This window comes from Coenobita brevimanus, chromosome 42 (genome assembly GCF_032717465.1).
Source record: "Coenobita brevimanus isolate Jiangsu-jjx chromosome 42, ASM3271746v2, whole genome shotgun sequence".
Lineage (NCBI taxonomy): Eukaryota > Metazoa > Arthropoda > Malacostraca > Decapoda > Coenobitidae > Coenobita > Coenobita brevimanus.
The window spans coordinates 9018250-9038253 of record NC_136995.1 but is presented as its reverse complement, the minus strand read 5'-3'; positions in this window follow the sequence as shown (position 1 = coordinate 9038253).

Genomic DNA, 20004 nt, shown 5'->3' with positions numbered 1-20004 from the left:
CAAGGCTTGGTGAATGAGTTTGGGAGAGTGTGTAAGAAACGGAATCTAAAGGTGAATATAGGGAAGAGTAAAGTGATGGTCTTTGAGAGAGGTGAAGTCAGTGAATGTACAGCGAGGTTGGATGGTGAGGAATTGGGAAATGTGAGTACGTTTAAGTACTTGGGTAGTGTGATGAGTAAGGATAGAGGTTTGGAGGGTGAAGTGCTTGAAAGGGTAAAGCAGGGAAGAAAGGTTGCTGGTTCTTTGAATGCAGTGATAAGAAACAGGGAAGTGAGCATGGAAGTGAAAAAGTTACTACATGACAGTATTGTGATACCAACTCTAACGTATGGAAGTGAAGCTTGGACATTGTTGGAAGGACACGTCAAGAGTGAGAGCAGTGGAAATGAGTTATTTAAGAGGAGCCTGTGGAGTCACATGGAGAGACAGGCTGACGAATGAGGATATAAAAGAAGCGTTGTGGTGTGGATGTGGATGTGATAGGAAGTGTTATGAGGAACACACTGAGGTGGTTTGGCCATGTGGAGAGGATGGAGGGTGAAAGACTGACGAAGAGAGTGTATGTGAGTGAGGTGGAGGGAGGAAAAGGGAGGGGGAGGCCGAGGATGAGATGGAAGGATGGGGTGGAGAGGTATATGAGAGAGGGGGGTGTGAGTTGGGAGCAGGGCAGTGAAATGGCGGGGGACAGGACGACGTGGAGGCGATTTGTTTGTGGCCACCCCAAACGGGATTGAGGCGTCTGGCAATAGATAGATAGATAGTTTGTGTGTATGATAACTACTGTATATGCGTGGCAGATACATATCTCATGAACCTCTCTTTGCCTTTGCAAATGTAAGAGATGGGGTAGTGCTGAGCATATAGCTTGCCGCAGACTCAACTTTCTCACACTATAGCATTCTATTATATCAGAAGAGTATCCATGGTCTAAGACTGGATGGAATGGAGTCAGTGTCTTCTTGGGAACACTTATTCCTGCTTCTTAATTTATCTTTTTCTTCAGCTCTTTTTCCTTGTCTGCTGATCCCACCGCCTGCACTCGGCTCCACGTAGTTTGAGGCACTGATTTTGCCAGCCGAGGACAGGTGGATTTGGTAACACTGCGCGGTGTACTCGGGCGGTGATTGGTGGATTTCCATTGTGTTTGAATGTGCACGAAATTGATTTTGTTTTCCAACCAAGGCCCTCATTGATTTGTTAGATACCGGAAAATACAGATGAAAATTAAAGCAATGCTATCTTTAATGATAAATATGTGTGTTGTAAATTACTAGAGATAAAACCTGAAAGACACTGTTAACAAAAGTAAGTAAAGTCACTACTGGATGCATATGGACAACGGTCAGCGACTGTGGCGGGAATATTCAGACGATCATAGCGAGGTGGTTCCGATGTCCTGTGAAAGCTCGAATGTTTTTCCCACCACTACTACACAGTGTCTATACCATGCCCTTCACTACCTCATCTGCTAATATACAACCTGACCCTAGAGACGCTTACCTTATCTTCTAATAATTGTGATTTGTGTGAGCACACACACACGCACCTCACTGGGGCCAATACATGCTATTCTCAATATATATAGTGTACATACACATTTTCATTGCCTTCATAGGCAACAGTAGCCTTAAAAATCTGCATTTATAGTCAGATTCAGTAAAACTATTTCTTACATGAATAAGTTTGGTGTTTGATTTTCCCAAACATTTTCGTATCATAAGAGACCGACATACAGACAGACAGATGGACACCCTATCCCTGGCCACCATGCACCCTATCCTCAAGCATGTATCTCTGTCCCCTTGACAGAGAGCAGGGAAAGTAAATGGATTACATCAGCGTATAATGAATCGAATTTTTGTTACTGGTGGAAGAAAGGAAAGTAAGATAAAAGCAAACCCCATGAGAAAATAAAAGTTGAACTCTGCTGCCATAACAAAACCGCGTGCAGTGTGAACGAATTCAAACATAATGAAATGAATTTAAACAAATCAGTCGCTGACTTGTCCGTATGCATCCAGTCGCGACTTTAATTAGTTTTTATTATCATTGTTGTTCAAGTTTATCTCTAGTAATTTACAAGGCACATATTTATCATTAAAGATAGCATTGCTTTAATTTTCATCTGTATTTTCCGGTATCTAACGAATCAATGAGGGCCTTGGTTGGAATACAAAGTCAATTTCGTGCACGTTCAAACACAACGGAAGTCCACCAATCACCGCCCGAGTGCATCGCGGAGTGTTACCAAATCCACCTGTCCTCGGCTGGCAAAATCAGTGCGTCAGACTCCGTGGAACTGAGTATAGTATCTACATCATTTGTCTTCCTCTTTCCCCCTCCTTGCTCTCTTTCTATTTTCCGAAACAACCTTTTCATTATACCTACTTTGCTTCAGTTAATGTGTACTGGTGGAATGTGTCGGATGATCATGCATTGCAACAGCAAGTCTGTCCTTTGGTGATGTTGTGGCTGATGTGAGAGTATTATATACAGTGTACGTTTCATCATGACGCTTTAATGCAGGTCTTAAAATATTCTAGTCTATTTTCACTAATCTCCTTCTTCACACCTTGGACATAGTGTAAGTCTTCGAACGTTTTCACTATTTCTGAAGCCAGTTCATTTGTCTCAGGGGGTACACCAACCAAACTGTTCAACGGGTGCAATAAGATGAAGTAAATTGTCCATTTCTGGCTGTTTCTGTTCTATGCTGGCCCCTGACTTGTCCCTATCCTCCCTCACAGCTCATATCAAATTGTACAGTCTCTTCCTTCCAGTGTAAGCATCTTCATGAGGGTAGATGCTGTGAAGATCCTTAGCATTACCGCAAGGCTCGCATCCCTCAGAATTAACAGGATTCATGAGCAGTTCTTGGAGTGTCTCAACTGCGCGTCAGCCAGACGTCCAAACAGACCTAAGTGGGTAGTACTCCATGTTTGCCGAGTAACTGAGATTGCACGTACTTTAAAAAGTTTTATTTCCTATCTTAACTATGGGGAGAGGTTACATTTCCGTCTGACAGATGCTAGACTGTCTGCTGCCCTTCCTTATGAATATGGATGCCAGCCGTCTCTACCTCCTCTGTTTCTTTCGACTGCTGGGGATATCTGCTATATCATATTGGCCCCTTCAGTTGGATGACGTATTTTCTCTTTATCTTTGCTGCTAACAGACGATTTTATATATTTTTTTAGCGTTTTTAGCCTGGATGAGATAGATATAGCTTCCATTAATCCCTTCAGTGCAAGAGGTCTTTCCCAAGCCGACTAAAATCGCATGGCGACAGTTAGAACAAAGAAACATGTAATACGTGTCCACACTGAAAGTGTGGAACGTGTTCGAGCGAGCGAGAGTGAGCAAGTCAGGCAGTGCTGAATATTGTCTCATGTGGCTCATCTTCTTCCTATATTTCCTGACCTGAAAATACTAAAAAGAACTTATTACATTACACCAAAAAATTCCCTCACATCTCCCAAAACCAATACTCCTCTTGTATTAGTTTTAGGTCTAGGGCCAAACAGAAGGAATTATTTGTTTTGAAAAAAACAAAACCTGGTTGCTCTCAGCAATCGTGGGAAAATACTGCTGCTCTACTCACGCAACCTTGGACAGTTACTTTTTGTGCAGCCGGCTGTTACACTAATCTGCCTTATAAAAAATCGATTTACGGAAAAGCTTTTGGGAATTACGGGTTGTCAATGAAATGAAATAATTGAGGATTTTTATGCGATTTCCAAATTGGTGTCTATCTTTCTTGTAACTTCAAAATTGGCTGACATAACCAAAAAAGTTCGCTTCTGTACTATAGAGTTTTCCTACCAACCTCTGCCCCCATTTCTTGCTGATGCGATAAATCTTTCACCGTTTGTAACCTTTTTGTAGATATTATATAATATGTAAATATAGTATGTAAGTAGTTGTAAGCAGGATCCAAGTAGGGCATCAACGCTCGCTCAGTGTTATGTCTACGAACTATGAGTCACGACTTCTGTAGTCGCACCACCTCTCTCTCTCTAGCCGGTGGAAACCGGCTGTCCAAACGGGTCTGGGGAAGGACATGGAGTTGTCCAGTACTGCTGTACTGATTCAAGACGGTGTTTAATATATTGTCAGAAAACTACTACAAGACTTTGCCTTTACCTGCAAGTGACGTAAAGGGGGCCATTGACAGCTTTAACATTTGGTGGAAAGCGAGTGAGATAATAGTGAATTACGTCTTCTGTGGGCCGGTTTTGCTGTGTCTGTCTTCCCACGCTACTGTCTGCTGCTCTTCCCACGACGACACACAGCCTATCTCCGCCCTAGCCTCCAGCCCTGTTTGCAGTCTTGGTGTGGAATCGTTCTGACAGTTTTGATGTAATTTTGGGAATTTCCTCCACATCAACGCCCCACCTATCACCACGCCACCACAACCAGTGAACCACGCAAAGCTCCTGCTCCTATCAACCTACAACCTGCCTTTGCCTGCCTGCCTGTGTTCCTGTCCAGCCTGCTGTAACGGTTAGTTTCAGCCCCCACAAACTCCACCCCAGACCTCACTCCAGGAAGCAGCCCCCAGTCGCTGCCCGACGCCATTAAGTCATCGTTTTCCCCACCCACCACACACACCGACGTCACCCAGGGACCGTGGCCAGTCACACCGAGCTACGTCACAGTCTCCTGCTCCTATCAGCTTCTCGTTCTGCCCAGTGGAGAGCCGCACCCAGTGACGTCACGGACACTTCCACCCAATCACGAGGAGATGAGAGCCTCACTTTTCTTCAGCCTTCGGACAGACCACATCTCACTACAAAGTATTTCCTACCTGCATTTTCATGCAATTCCTCATTCCATCACATTGATTAATCCCTTTCTACAGAGAAGCCAAGCTGTCTCTATAGATTGTGATATTTTCACCATTTAATCTCATCCATTCATTGCATTTTTGTCCCTCATTTTTCATTCAGTCAGAGTTTTTCGTTCACTCACTCCTACTTCATCCCATTTTCTCCCACTCATACTCAGCTGTAAATAACGCATTCATTTTCACTCATATTCATTGTATATAAATCATTTCTTCACAGATTACAAATATTTTTATTTATTTATTCTCATTTATTCATCCATTTGTTCATTTAGTTTTATTTGCTTACTTCCTACTCTGTTAATGTCCTTTTTTAAAAGGACGGTAACACAGATAACTCTGTATGTAGTGATCATGTAAATCTTTGCAGTGGCAGATCTTATACCAAACCAACCGTAAGTTCCCTACCTGTTACTACTACACCTGTTACTCCTACCCTAAATCCAGATATATTAACTCCAGATACTCTATCATCTTCTCCAACTGATTCTCCTGAAACCACTCAGTCTTCTCCACAGTCTTTATCCCTCCCTACTACTACATATACACACATCACTACCGCCACGACACTTCCACCGCCTCAGTTCACTACCGTGCCTACTTCCTCACCTTCGCAGTCTCACCCTCTTCTTACGATGGCGACTTAGAACCCTGCACCTCCACAATCCATATATTTAGATGATGTGAATAGACCCAAATTTACAGGAAAGGATGGTACTGTTTCGATTTACGATTTACTCAGAGAGGTCGAAAACGACCTTCATAATCGCCAGATTGTAAATGAACCCTTGAAAATTTCATGTCTTCTCAGTCGACTTCACCATGGCAGATCATTAATAGGAGCCGCTATTCATGTGGGGCACTTTGAAGATTGTCAAATGTTTGACACGTTTAGCCAACGGCTTATTCAATACTGTTGCCAACATTCCAATTCTGCATCCCTTATAGGATTAACTAATCTCCTCAAGCAAATGCAGGAAGACATGAAGGTACATCCCCAACATGCAAAAGTAATTGAGGCAGCCATTAACCCGCCCCATCCCGTCAACGTATGGGTACGTTGCAACATTTTGCATTTGCCAGTCCCGGCGACGTACTAGTACGTCGTGCAATTGCAAGGTCCCTAATTTGCACAATTTTCAATTTTCATGCGTGATTTTTCGTACGTATGCACGGGACAGCTTCCTCTATTCCTCTACAAGATGCCAAGCAGGGACAATGCCTTACATCGCATAACCTCCCCCCTCCACTCCTCACGCCATTGTCTCGGCAATTCACCTGTTACCAGTGACCTGACCAGTAAAGATATTCAGGGCCAGAGTGATTCCCCAATCGATAACAATGTGGAGGACAAAGTTTACATAGCATTAGAAGAAGAAACAGTCAGAAATAATGATCAGGTAATGTGGTAAAAGAAGGTCAGGTATGGTGATTAGTTAGTGAGTGGAACAATGCTTATAATGCTTATGTTACTGCTTGAAAACCAATATACTCTCATACTGCATATAAATTTGTATGAAGTAAATAAATAAATAACGTTTATGAGTGGTGTGAAATAGTTACCCTCCCATAGAACTCGTTTTCTTTGCAGCCAGCCTGATAGAAAACCCAGTCAGGTAAGGAGATACTCCTACCTGCAACGAGTATTTTAAACCTCAGGTGAGCGATTTCTCTATGAATTTTCGATGTTTCTCACCACAAGCGGAGGTTTTAGCAAAAAATTTATTTTCGAAAATACCTCGGGACTGGGGGATGTCGGAGGTGTGGAAAATCTCGGGACGTGAGTTAAACACACTCACCACTTCCACCCTCTTGCTCTCCTCATTCACACCTCTCACATTACACATCGCCATGCGAGTCTGCCCATTTGGTTGGGGCCCTGGGCAGGTATTGGGCCCTCCGAGGCTCTCTGAAACGACTGCCATGATTGATTTTGGATAGGGAAATCTCAGGGACACTTAACCCTGCCAGAAACCCCGGTTATATGGTTACCACCCAGCATAGTAAATGGTTTCCTGGGTACAGGAAACCATTTGGCTTGTCACTCAGTGTAGAGATCATATGGCACCTCTTCATTGATGTCATTAACTGGTACACATTTTGACCAGAGGGGGCACGCAACTAAGACGTTGCGTAGGAATAGCGCAATCATTCCCATTGGATGGTAACGGTGCCTGTTATAAACAGAAAAAAATCATTTAGTTCAAAGTATCAAATAATGATAAATTTTTATCAGTGATATAAGTATTATAAAGAATACTTAGAATATGCCGTGTTGAAGCCAGCTGCTGTGGTAGTCGTGGATATTTCTTTATTTCTCCGGTGTCACCAATCAAACAGCTCGGTTAAATGTCCGCCTGAAGAAATAGGCCGGTGAAATAATAAACAAAATAATAAAAAACAATATGAATGTAAAACAGCATCACGCACTCGTTACACACTAAAAATAACAGCTATGACCAACTTTTAGGTCTGTTTCTTAAAATGCATATTTTATATTACTTGAAAGGATAACACAATACGTGATGTGAAACTGTGCTAACAGAATTGTTCATTGAAGCACTAACCCTTTCTGGAGCGATGGTTGGGCGTGTCTGAATGTGTAGCATATGCCTGGCCACGACTTTGGCTAAATCTCTGGTCAGAGATTAGTAATTATGAATGTACTTGATCGGTTAGATATATTACTTTTTATTTACCGAACTATTTTTAGCAGGGTGTTTAATAACTATGTATGAAATATTCTTAAGTGCATCGACAAAGATTTTTAGACTAAAATATCATATAAATGGGCAGCGGTTGTAGGAAAGGATTGTATATACAGTATACTTGGAAAGGATACTTTTTTATTTATAATGACAATACATCATTTAATGGGTGATATTTCATTACTTATCTGTCAGAATTTACCCCAGGTCACTTTGTATATGTAACGTTTAAAGTTTATATATATATATATATATATATATATATATATATATATATATATATATTGTTACGGAACAGAGAAAGATAACGTACACTTTAAGTGAGAATACGAAGAGTCACTACTGTCCCGTAAAGTTCCAGGTTCAAAACAAAAGAGTTAGGTAAAATTACAAGTTAAAGTTTAATGCACAAACTAACAACAAAACATTCAGGACTCATAAGGATAATGTAATGGCAAATAAACAGGTTAAATATATGGTTAACTGCAATAGCCTCTATTAACACGAAATTACCAAGAGTAAATTTATCTAAGTCAGCCCTGATAAAATGAGATACCAGATAATACTCAGTGAATGCCAGATAAATAATTACAGATACAAACTATTATCAAAAATGACTGACATAAAGAACCCCACACGAATTACAAAACTTCACTAGGCCTACAAATTAAACTTATGCTATACAGTACAAGAAAAAATGCAACAACAGTTATACTCAAATTACACACAGCTGCTAGATGGTTGGAGATTTCTTGAGCACTCACAATAATAATATCTGTACAGGGGAGGACAGGGATGTGAACAAAATGACGAGCAGATCTAAGTGGCAATGATGCAGAGATTAAGCTCACTATATAGGGGCCAGCAGAGCCTGATACAACTTGTAAGAGGGACGCGCAAATGAAGTCATGGGGACAGAGAGCTGAAAGTCCCGCACTGAAACAACAGAAATGACGACTTACTCTACTATAACGGTAGAAGGGGGGGACTGAGGCAGAACACGCTCGTGATCAAACATGCAGCAACTGTGCGTTAAAAATCACACAAAGGATGATGAAATCATAGGCTATGTAACACCTCCCCACAAAGAAAAAAAAATTTACAAAGGAAATTTCTTATTACTCTAAAACAATCTGTATAAGGCATTACAGACCATGCAAAGGTCTTTCCTAGTGTTACAAAACATGAGATCTCCCTAGCACGTTCAGTCATAGGTACTTGCCAGTATCCCTTTAACAAATCAAACTTACTTATGTGCCTAGCCTTTCCGATCTTGTCTATGCAATCTTCCACACGAGGGAGAGGGTAAGTGTCTGTTTTGGTTATCTGATTAACACGTCTGTAGTCGATGCAAAGCCTCTGTGACCCAAATGGCTTAGGGACTAGAGTGACAGGAGAACTCCACTCGCTCTGACAGGGCTCAATCATCTTGTGGTCCAACAGGTAGCCAAGCTCCTTCTGGATGAGAGGAACTTTCACTGGGTTCACACGGTAAGGAGGCAATTTAATTGGCTTTGCGTCTCCAACATCGACATCATGCATCAACACAGTAGTTCTTCCTGGAGTGGCACGAAACACTTGCGGGTACTCCTGCAGTAATGCCGAAAACTCCTGCCTTTCCTTGGGAGGTAGATGAGAAAGCTTAGTCTGGAGATCATTCATGATATCAGGATTCTTCCCCAAACTATCACTCAGGCTCATACTGCATGGGAGAGCTTCACTTGCAGACTCGGGTGGAACAGCTACAGTGCAGACTGGATTATTTTCGTCCCGCCTGTGATATAACTTTAGCATGTTGATGTGACATAGTTGCTTGCTCTTTCTACGATCTGGTGTGGCGATGACATAGCTGACATCACTGAGTTTCTTCTCCACGAAATACGGACCACTAAACTTGGCTTGAAGAGGTTGCCCATGAACTGGTAGCAGAATCAAAACCTGATCTCCTGGCTGAAAGTGGCGTAACCTGGACTTCTTATCATACCAAGTCTTCATCTTCTCCTGAGCAGCTCCTAAATTCTCTCTCGCCAGCTGTAAAGCAGTGGACAGCCGTTCTTTGAACTTCATCACATACTCCAGCAGGTTGACGTCATCTTCCTCCGACAGCCAGCATTCCTTGAGTAACTTAAGGGGTCCTCTTACTTCATGGCCAAACAGTAGTTCAAAAGGTGAGAAGCCCAATGATTCATTTGGAGATTCTCTTGCGGCAAACACAACGAATGGAAGACCTTTATCCCAGTCTTTCTGATGTTCCAAACAGTATTTCTTGAGCATCGATTTGAGTGTTTGATGATATCTCTCCAACGCTCCTTGGGTCTGGGGATGGTAAGCTGAAGACGTGATCTGGGTGATGCCCAACTCTTTCAGAGACTGCTTGAAAACATTTGACATGAAGTTACTTCCCCGGTCTGACTGTACCTCCTTGGGCAGACCAAACTTTGTGAAGAACCCTAGCATTTCCTTAACCACGTTCTTTGCTGAGATGTTTCTAAGTGGAATGGCTTCAGGATAACGAGTAGCCATGTCAATCATGGTCAACACATAAGAAAATCCTGAAGAAGTCTTAGGAAGAGGGCCCACAATATCCACCAACACACGGGTGAAAGGCGCCTCAAAAGGAGGAATGGGAACTAGAGGTGCAACCTTTTCGGTCTGATTACACTTCCCCACAACTTGACAGGTGTGACAAGACTTACAATACCAGGAAACATCCCTGAAGATACCTGGCCAGTAGAAGTGTTTCAAAATGCGTGCCACAGTCTTCCTCACTCCAAGGTGTCCTGCCAAACTGGAATCATGAGCCACTCTAATGATATCCTGCCTACAAACAAGAGGGGATGACAACTTGATGTACAACCTCCCATTCACAGTCGGCTGATGCTGTTGGGGGTCTCCACTTCCTCATAAGTACTCCTGACTTTACATAATAACAAGTAGAAGCACCGGCTGACTCTTCTTCACTGTAAGCAGAGTTAGCTAGACCTTTCAACTCAGGGTCAGCAACCTGCAACTCAACCAACTCTTGACGAGACAAATTATCAACACTACGGGGTACTGCCTCATCTGGTGAGTGGTCCAAATTAGCAAGAAAAGTGTCAGCTAGGATAACATCATCATCATCATTATCCTCTAAATCACCAGTAACTTTAGACTTAGCCCTAGTGACAGCACATGCAGGGAACACATCAGGGACATCACAATCCCGGGACACAGCCACTGGCTCACTAGACAACTGAGGAGCTGGACACACTTGACTTCCACCAATATCATTTCCAAGTAAGAAAGTTACACCTGACATTGGGAGTGTCTCAACCAACCCAACCATAACAGAACCATTAACAAAACCAGACTCTAAATTCACTCTGCACAGAGGAACAGAGAAGTAATTATTCCCTACACCTTGTAAGATTACAGTTTCATCAGAGGAATTAACATTAGAGCCTAGAACACTGGTCAGCATAAGGGATTGGCAAGCACCTGTATCACGATATATTTTAACTGATTTCCTGTCATTACTGTCCAGAGGACTGACAAAACCATCAGACAGGAAATTAGCACATGAACTCTTGAGAGTGTCACCCACGTTACTGCTCAAAAGAGGAGCTCCATCATGAGAATTTAAGTTACCCCTCAAAGCAGGTTCAGTTAACTCAGTTAAAGAATTCTGGGAACTCTCGAGAGTGGACACTAGACCAATTGACTGAATATTTAAAGACTCCTTTTTGTTCACATCACGCTGTCTCCTGAAACATCTCTCCGTAGTATGACCAAGCTTACTACAATAAGTACATTTACTTTTTCTGAAATCTAGAGGTGAAGCTGGTATTTACTTCCTGAGAAACATCATCTTTATTCTCTTTCCTGTTACCTGTACTCTGAGTAGAGGCAACGTACTTACTCTCAGCTTTCCCTTTTTCTCTAGAATATCTCTTGTGAGTGAGAACATACTCATCAGCTAAAACTGCAGCATCAGACAAATTATCTATTCTTTTCTCATCAAGATATAGGCTTACATCTTTATAAATACACCTTTTGAAATCCTCCAGCAAAATCATCTGCTTAAATTTACCAAAATCAGAATCCACATTCTTAGAATTTAACCACTGCTCTAACAGATCTTCTTTGATTTTTGCATACTCAACATGGGATTGCTTATCTTGCTTGTAAGTTGTCCTAAATTTTACTCTATAGGCTTCAGGAACAAGCTCATAGGCCTTGAGAATCAAGCTCTTAACTACATCATAATTATCACATTGATCCTGAGGCAAAGATGCATAAGTTACTTGAGCTTTACCGGTGAGAACAATTTGAAGGAGTACTGGCCAATACTTTTTAGGCCAATTAAAACCTGTAGCTACCCTCTCAAACAACTGAAAATACTTTGTTAAATCAGATTCATTAAAAGGAGGGACAAGTTTAACATTTTTAGCCACATCAAAATCATCAGAGCTAGATGATCCAGTTCCACCTTGTTTCATGCGATACTCATGGTCTGCCTGAATCCTAGCAATTTCAACTTGTGCCTCAACCTCCCTAGCACGGGCCTCCTGCAGGGCTAGCTGTAACTTAGCTAATTCAATCTGCGTTTGCTCATTTGGAGGAGTTACATTAAACAAGCTTTCATTAATAATGGCAACAATTTGATCTTTAGACTGATGAGAGCGAACAACAAATCCCAATTGTTGAGCAACAATCTTAAGTTCATTCTTTGTTCTGTTTTCTATATCACACACTGTTTGCACATTTGACAAAAAGTCCTTGGCTTCATCAAGTGTAGAAATAGTAGCCATCATGAATATATCACAGTCACAAAATATCAAACAATATCCTTATGATAATATCCTGAATATCCTGATATGAGGTCGCCAAATTTATGTTACGGAACAGAGAAAGATAACGTACACTTTAAGTGAGAATACGAAGAGTCACTACTGTCCCGTAAAGTTCCAGGTTCAAAACAAAAGAGTTAGGTAAAATTACAAGTTAAAGTTTAATGCACAAACTAACAACAAAACATTCAGGACTCATAAGGATAATGTAATGGCAAATAAACAGGTTAAATATATGGTTAACTGCAATAGCCTCTATTAACACGAAATTAGCAAGAGTAAATTTATCTAAGTCAGCCCTGATAAAATGAGATACCAGATAATACTCAGTGAATGCCAGATAAATAATTACAGATACAAACTATTATCAAAAATGACTGACATAAAGAACCCCACACGAATTACAAAACTTCACTAGGCCTACAAATTAAACTTATGCTATACAGTACAAGAAAAAATGCAACAACAATTATACTCAAATTACACACAGCTGCTAGATGGTTGGAGATTTCTTGAGCACTCACAATAATAATATCTGTACAGGGGAGGACAGAGATGTGAACAAAATGAGGAGCAGATCTAAGTGGCAATGATGCAGAGATTAAGCTCATTATATAGGGGCCAGCAGAGCCTGATACAACTTGTAAGAGGGACGCGCAAATGAAGCCATGGGGACAGAGAGCTGAAAGTCCCGCACTGAAACAACAGAAATGACGACTTACTCTACTATAACGGTAGAAGGGGGGGACTGAGGCAGAACACGCTCGTGATCAAACATGCAGCAACTGTGCGTTAAAAATCACACAAAGGATGATGAAATCATAGGCTATGTAACAATATATACACAACTGATTACATGATTGACTACAGCTGCTGCTGCTGACGCCACCACCAGAACCAGAAGCAGAACCACCACCAATACTAGCACTACAACTACCACCACCACCTCCAGCACCACAACCACCACTAACACTACCACTACAACTACCAACACCGCTTCCAACACCACAACCACCACACTGCTACTGTACAGCTGACATTACTGCAATTCCATCATCACTACCGCCAGCATAGCCACCACCATCACACTTCCACCACCACATTGCCAACTCTACCAACACTGCCAGTACTACCGCAATTACTCCTAATATTAACAAAATCACTACTGCCACTACCATCACTGCCAGCACTACCAAACCACCACCACCATTACCAATACTACCACTGCTACAAGCAGTACAACTACCAACACAACCACTGCCGCCATCATCAGAACCACTATCATTACTACAACTCCACCACTACTACCAACACCACAAAACCAGCACAGCTACCACGAAAACTACTGTTGTCGTGCCCTACATTCTCTCAGTAACCATTAACATGCATCACACTCACCTTTAATGAGCATGATATCTGACTCCTGTGAATAGGGATTGGTAGCGCGAGAACAATAGCAGTAGGGGGTGCAGAGACAGGTCCAGAGAGAATCGGTAACATTAACGTTAGAACAAGACTCTGTGTATCCTTTTCTGTCCCAGTCCCCTCCCGGGCTACAAGGAAAATCTGTCCCACGCACAGAAGTTCCAAAATAACATTTTCTACTTTACTACCATTAACTTTATAGTTCTAAGACAGTTACAGTACAGATGCAATATAAAGTCGCATTTTTTAGTATTGTATGTTCACCTGAATTCTTACTACAAGATTCACTACTGATTATTCTTACAACCAGTGATACTTTATTACAGTACTACTGGATACTGAACAGAAGTACTGGCTTTTAATTGATGCTTAAGGCATGAGAAGTTTCCTTGACTTGTATAACCACAAGTCTCCCTTGATTTTCACTGACTTCTACTCACCAGCTCCATGTTGGTGTCCATGGTCATTACTGTTTGCCTCCCTCAGCAGAAATGCCGTCTCTCGGACACAGCTCTCGTCTGTCCCCTCACACCAGCCACCCAATTCTCTAATGATCTGGGCACCCTTATGACTGCCCTTATATACATTTCCTGGAGCACTGGCTCTCCCTGTACTTGAGCTGTCTTGCCCTGTACTTGAGTCATTTATACTTAAAATTAATGATGCACTTACTGTATTCCCTCTCGTGACCTCTTACTAAAATTAATGATGAACTTACTGGTACTCTCTCTCATAACCCTTTTTTCTCACGCCACGCCCCCAAATGATCCTTTGTACTCCATGGGGGATGAAGTAAGAATCTGGCCTGTGTCAAATATCCTCACATGTTTTCTGTCCCTTCCTATTATCACTCTTTACTTCCACCTTCTGCGACCAATTCTATCCCCCACCATCTCTGTATCTGTTCTGCACCTTCCTGGGCTTTTGTTATCTTCTCACAGTGCTTACACTTGTCGGTTTTGTAGCCTCCACACGTATCCTGCAACACTCCCTGTCTTGAGGAATTGTGTCCTCTCCTCGACTTCCTTCTTCTCCATTCCTCCTTCTTCCTCCATACCTCCTTTCTGCCCAGACTCAGGCCCTTGACCAAGATTATTGGGTAAATAAGGAAGGTCTGTAACATGGGAATACTGGCTGCCCATTTGCATATTGGCGTCATAATCTATATTGTCACACGTATTGGCATCGGTCTCAGACCCGTCAGGGTAGTTAGCTCGACAACTGCGGCATTAGGTTTCCCCCCCCTTGCACAAAAAAAGGGGGGGAGGGGAAGGAAATTATCTCAACCTTTGCTCATATGAAATTAAAGAGTGCATGGAAAAGTAGAGGAAAAACAAATATGAGTTCACTATTTACCTTAGTTCAGCAGCGGAGAACTAATAAGGACATTCCCAGTCTTCACCCTCCCCCCTCATGTGCAAAAAAAAAAAAATGGGGAAATTTTTTTCTCTCAAAAACAATTTTTGCTTGTATGAAATGAAAGAGTGCATGGAAAGTATAGGAAAAACAAATATGAGTTGATTATTTACCATAGTTCTAGCCGTGGTGAAGTAATGAGGACATATGGGAGAAATTTGTAGCATGTCCGTTTCAAAAAAAGCTTGCTTGTATGAAGTACAAGTTTTCCATCACATGATGTACGTCGCAGCTATCAGGTTAACCTCATCCAGTGGCTGTCCGTTGCCATCCCAACACTACCACTACTACCAGCATAACCATCACCACTACCACTACCTCTGATACTACCACCACTGCCATTACAGCCATTACCACTACCACCACTAAAAACACTTTACCATTACTATCACCACTATCACAACCATTACCACTTCCACCACCATCACAACCATTACCACTTCCACCACCATCACAACCATTACCACTTCCACCACCATCACAACCATTACCACTTCCACCACCATCACAACCATTACCACTTCCACCACCAACATCACTACCAGCACCAAAGAGCCACTAACACGACCATTACCACTACTAGTACCACTTCCAACAACACCAGCATCCCTATCACAAACAATACTTCCACTGTCAACACCGCCACTACCATCACCACAACTCCAGCACCACTCCAACCACCAATACCACCAATATAGTGACCATAAATTAAACCACCACCACGACTCCCAAAACTACTACCAACAATACCAATACTACCACCACTACCACTGCCATTACCACCACTACCAACAATGCAAGACTACCACCACTATAGCTGCCATTACCACCATGACCTCTACCATTACTACCACTAACACCACTACCCCCACATCACCACCACTACCACCACGACCACCATCAATAGCACTGCCTATACTGTCACCACCCACACCACTACCATGACCACTTCTACCACTACCACCATGATGACCATCATCATCACCACCTCCACCACCACCACCATTACCATTACAACTACCTCCATCACCACCACCAACACTATCACTACTACCACCACTTACATTACCATTGTCACTACTACCATTAACACTCCATTACCACTACAACTACCTCCATCACCACTACCAACACTATCACTACTACCACCACTTACACTACTACCATTAACACTACCATTGTCTCTACTACCACTAACACTACCGTTATCATCACTACCACAACGACTACAGTCACCACTACTGACACAACTACCATCACCACTAACACCAGCACAGCAACCACCAATACCACTACCACTGCCACTAGCATAACCACCACCAATACCACTATCACCACCACGAACACAATCACCATTATCACCATCACCACCTTCAATTCCAACCCTACCATTACCCCCACTACCATTACCACCACTACTACTATCAGTAACAGCAATGACTACCACTGAAATCTCTACCTCTACAACCAGTATCAATGCCAACGCTACCGTGACCACACTATCATTATCACCATTATCACCACCATTACAACCACTTCCACACCACCATCATCACTACAGCCACCAAAACTACCACTACCACTATAACCACCATTACCACCTCCACTATCACTACCACCACTGCCAACATTACGGTACCACTACTAACACCATGGTCATTTCCAGTAACACTACTAACGCTACCAATATCATTACTATCACTGCCACTACTACTGCTACAACCACCATTTCTACCACCACAAGCACTACTACTACCACAATCACCAGTACCACTCTCAGCACCAATATCTACCATTACTACCACAACCACTACCACAACCATCACCGCTAACACTCTCAGCACCTATAGTTACCATTACCACCACCACCAGTAGCGCCACTACTATTTCCACCACCACCACCACCACGAACAAAAATAATTACTTCCACCAGCACCACAAGCATCACTACAATCACCACCACCACACCATCATTACAACCACCACCACCACTTCCATCGTCAACATTACCATTACCCGTAGCATTAACAGTATGACCACCAACACTATTACCATCATCACCACCAACACCACAACCACTACCATTACCACTACCAACAACACTACCACTACTACTACTACCGCTAACACTATTAACAACACTACCACCACTACCACTACCATCATTACTACTAACACTGCCACTACCGGCACGATCACTACCATTGGCATCACTACCACCAACATGAGTACCACTGCTATCACTGACACTATCATCACTGACACAACCACCACTGACAGTACCATTAACATCCAACTACTACCATCACCACTGCCACTACAACTATTACCATTACTACTATGGCCACCACCACCACCATTACCACCACCAACACCACACAATCACAAACATTCCCACCACCACCACCATTATCTCCACCATTACTGTTATCATCACCACTACAACTTCAGCTTCGTCTACAACAGCTGCAGCAACACTAAATACAGCAACAGTACAAACTACTATAAAACTACATTTCCAACTACAACTATCACAGTTACAACTATTGAAATTATAGCTACTGCGACTAACATTACCGTCACTGCTACTAATACTACTTCTACAAAACTTCTATTACTATTCCTACTATTATTACCACCACTGTTACTACTTTTACTACTACTATTGCCACCACTGGTACTACTACTATTATACTATGTCTGGAGAAGGTTAAGCTAATCATCCTTTCTGAAACGAATATAAATTGCTAATAATCAGATGAGTAATTACACTCGTGTAACACACTGAGGTGGTTTGGCCATGTGGAGAGGATGGAGGGTGAAAGACTGACGAAGAGAGTGTATGTGAGTGAGGTGGAGGGGGAAAGAGGGAGGGGGAGGCCGAGGATGAGATGGAGAGATGGGGTGGAGAGGTATATGAGAGAGGGGGGTGTGAGTTGGGAGCAGGGGAGTGAAATGGCGGGGGACAGGGCGACTTGGAGGCGATTTGTTTGTGGCCACCCCAAACGGGATTGAGGCGTCTGGCAATAGATAGATAGATAGTATGCCACTTACAGCATTAATCAGATTTGTATTGTCTCTCAGCAGATAATTATTGTTGCCTTCCTCATGTCAGAAATCATTCTTTCCCCGCAGACACACCTACACTATAACACCCATCTTGTCTTCCTCCCACTTGCAATTGCTTCGAAATCTGTACAATGGAATTCAGGTTCACACCTCAGGAAGAGAAAGGATTCGCAGTGCTATGTAATAAACTCGGGAGTGAAGCCAACTGTACACACATACTCTCGCTTTGCGAGGCTCGGGTATTGCCAGATACCATAACCCCATAAGTGGTGGCCACAAATGAATCGCCTCCATGTCGCCCTATCCTCGGCCACTTCACTGCCCTCCCTCGAGTTCACACCCTCCTCTCTCATATACCTCTCCACTCCATCCCTCCATCTCATCCTTGGCCTCCCTCTCTTACTCCCCCCATCCACTTCACTCACATACGCTCTCCCCGTAAGTCTCGCACTCTCCATCCTCTCCACATGGCCAAACCCCCTCAATGTACAGTATTTCTCCTGACGCTTTTATCACATCTTATCCATACCACAACACTCCTTCACCTCCTCAATTGTCAGTCTGTCCCCTCATATAACTCCACATGCTTCTCTCAAATACCCCATTTCCACTGCTCTCACTCATGACTTGTGTCCCTCCAGAGGGTCCAAACTTCGCTTCTGTACGTTAGAGCTGGTATCACAATACTATCATGCAGTGACTTTTTTTACTTCCATGCTCACTCTTCTATTTCTCATCACTGCTTTCAAGGTACCAGCAACCTTTGTTTCCTGCTGTATCCTTTCAAGCACTTCGTCCTCCAAACTTCCATCCTTACTCATCACACTACCCAAGTACTTAAAGGCACTCACGTTATCCATATCCTTAACATCCAACCTCACTCTGCATTCGGTGGTTTTATTTCTGTCAAAGACAATTATTTTACTTTTCCTTACATTCACAGTTAGACTCCGTTTCTTAGACACTCTCCCAAAGTCATTCACAATGCTTTGCAATTCCCATTTGTTTTTGCTTAGCAATACAGTTGTCACGAGTCGGCTAGTGACATTGGGTTTTGTGGGAAACCACAAACTCAAGTGGAATCCCAGTTTATCGTTCAGTAACCGCTCATTCAGACGGGAGCCTTTTCAAATCAATTTTTCATTGTCATACGTGATCGTCTTTGTGTGAGACATTAGCGCTTCCGCTGAGCGATTTGTTTTGGGTGCGTTTTGCTCACTCGACCGTTAAAAAATGCGGCCTAGCGCTCCCTTTTCTTTTCCACGAGTTACTCAGTCCAGTGTCTGCTGTGACGGAGTGAGGTTCTGTGCTCCAGAAGTGAGAGGTCAACCCAGGCTCCATTAGACGACAGTTCTCCAGGCTCCCACCCTTCGTTGGTGATACACCGCATTCATTGACCAGTATTTCTTTTCGTTTTCCTAGTCTTAAGAGCTTAGTTAAGGTGTTTTTCCTAGGCGTAAGAATTTAGCTCTTGAGTGAGTGAGTGAGTACGATCTCATTAATTTGATTTTGAAATGTAACGTTAAATTTATTTTGTAATCAATAAATTTAACAGTTCTTTTTTTCTTGAGCTTAATGTAATGTAAAGTCGTGTTTCATTTCTCCATAATTAAGCTTATTTCCCATATAGCTCCTAGCTTGCATAAACGTTTTGCTATTCATAACTGGTACTTAGGCCAGTCTTGTTCTATTAAGTTTAAAATCCGTTGTG